Genomic DNA, 2,500 nt, shown 5'->3' on the forward strand with positions numbered 1-2,500 from the left:
GCTTGTCCTGCCATGCATGGGTCAGACGGTGCTGTCAAAAACATTGTAGGAAAATAAGTAGCATGGTCTGGATGTTTTTGTGACAACCTTGTAACTTTTGTCATGTCAAAGTGGGCTGCCAATGTCTGTCAACATTTCAAATGTTTCCAGATGTTTCCAAACATTTCAAGTTCCAAAATCACATTGTATTCTACTTAACGTTATCAATTTCTTCATGACTTCTCTGGCCCCAAAGTGATGTTGCGTAGAGAAGGTAGTGAATTAAAGAGCCAATGTGGTGAGAATGAAGAATGTCACAGATGTATGTGTGTGTGTGTGTGTGTGGTGTGTGTGTGTGTGTGCACGTGCGTGCGCGTGCGCGCGTGTGTGCGTGTGTGTATATGTGGTTGTGTGTGTGTGTGTGTGTGTGAGTCTAATTCTGATAGGCAGTGCAATATTTGGTTTCAAAGTGAGAAGTGAGAATTATCACTATTACCAGTATGTAAGGAGGCACACATAGACACACACAAACACAGACACAGACACACACACACACGCACACACACACACACACACACACACACACACACACTTTGTCATCTTCGGGGGGCCCTTTTAGTCAAGTATGATTTCCATCCATCTGCTGAGGGTTTAGGTTTAGGTGTGGTTTTGACAGGCTGTGGATTTGGATGGTTGCCATAGGGACAGAGCTGTGCCCTGCAGATCAGGTCAGTGGAGGGCCATGCCATCTGTCAGGCGATATGTGGCTGTTTTTAAGGTGTGACGACAGTATTTTCCAGACCTCCAGTGGCATGACGGCTCTCTGTCAGCTGGGAGAACAGACCCTGGAACCATCCATTCTCACAAGGAAAGCTGTCGGTAATGTTTCCACATGGTGCTATCCATACCTGAGGAGTTGGTTCATTTCAGGACACTGTTTTTTGCTCCTTATCTTCCCAGCAGATGAATAGTTATTGTCCTAAAACAATGCTGATGGAGAGGCCTGATGTGATGTGAGGTCTGATGATTACAGTGTGTAGTGCAGGTCCTTGTGATGCAGAGTGGGAAATATTGCAGAGAGCAGCTGTGGTCCTCATGGTCACGTTATGACATCACAGAGTCTCTCCCTGAGACGCCCAAAGATGGAGTTTGTTCTGACAGCCCCGTGTGTGATGGTGTTGGTTCTGACAGCCCTGTGTGTGAGGGTGTTGGTTCTGACAGCCCCGTGTGTGATGGTGTTGGTTCTGACAGCCCTGTGTGTGATGGTGCTGGTTCTGTCAGCCCTGTGTGTGGTGGTGTTGGTTCTGACAGCCCCCTGTGTGAGGGTGTTGGTTCTGACAGCCCCGTGTGTGATGGTGTTGGTTCTTACAGCCCCGTGTGTGATGGTGTTGGTTCTGACAGCCCTGTGTGTGATGGCGTTGGTTCTGACAGCCCCGTGTGTGATGTGGTCTGCAGACAGGGCCTGGACCTGACAGAAAGCTGAGCAGGTGACACAGGTGGGGCGGTTCGGAACATTTTGCAGTACAGTGTCTTTGACAGAGATTACAGGATTGCCAGGTGAGTTTCTGAAGCACAGACAGAACGACACACACACACACACACACACACATATACACTAGGGGTGGAGCCGAATCCAAATACGGTATTCGGCAAAGCACAAATAGTGGGTTTTTACGAATATTTATTTCGTACAAATATTTTAAAAATTATTTGTTTTCAGGAAGAAAAAAAAACCTGTCAAATAGCTGGTGTTCCTCATTACGACGAAGTATTCTGAGATTTCTAGAATAAGGTCGTAACATTACGAGAATAAAGCCGTAGTTTCAGAAGAGCAGAAGATGATCGGAAGAGCAGTCTGCCACAATGTGGCGCTGATGTGCCAAAAGATTAAGTATTATGTTATTCGTGAAACCTAAAGTATAACTTCACCAGATGTTCCATGTTCCTAATTTTAACTCAGGTCGTAGTCTGCTCTTCTGATACTTCCCCTCTAAAATAACACGTAGCCTAAAATTATGACTTTATTCTAGTAATATTATGACTTTCTCACAAAATTACGACTTTATTCTCGTAACATTATGAGTTTTTTCTTGTAAAATTACGATTTTATTCTCGTGACAATTTCCTCCAAGTCTGTGTGGTTCTTTCTTCGGCATGGTTTCTTGCACCATCTTTTCAAAGTCTGGACACTTCTGATAATGTGATGCTGCTGTGGCAAAAGATGAAGTATTTTGTTATTTGTGAAACGTATACTAAAGTACGACTTCACACCATGTTCCACCTAGGAGATTAGCCTAGCTTAGCTCTGGCAGTGTAGTTACTAGCTAGCTCACCTAAAAGGCTGTGCTCGCTGCTCAGTCGGCCTGTGTGTCACACATTTGCAGGCTGCGTCCTCCAATTATGGCGGGTGGTGACGGGGTTCACAATGTTCACATAGGCATTCATTAGTTTAGAGTTTAGTTTATTGGTCTGAGTGTGGACTAGGAACTCGATGTTAGTTTTAAAATGATTTTCTTTTCAG

The 2,500-nt window shown here is 44.8% G+C and overlaps 1 protein-coding gene across 1 annotated transcript in view; it reads right to left on the minus strand.

Moving 5' to 3' along the window:
• plxnd1 (plexin D1) overlaps positions 1-2,500 on the minus strand; it is a 61,181-nt gene that overhangs the window by 33,292 nt on the left and 25,389 nt on the right. The window lies entirely within an intron of this gene.

The sequence above is a fragment of the Chanos chanos genome, chromosome 9 (assembly GCF_902362185.1).
Source record: "Chanos chanos chromosome 9, fChaCha1.1, whole genome shotgun sequence".
NCBI lineage: Eukaryota > Metazoa > Chordata > Actinopteri > Gonorynchiformes > Chanidae > Chanos > Chanos chanos.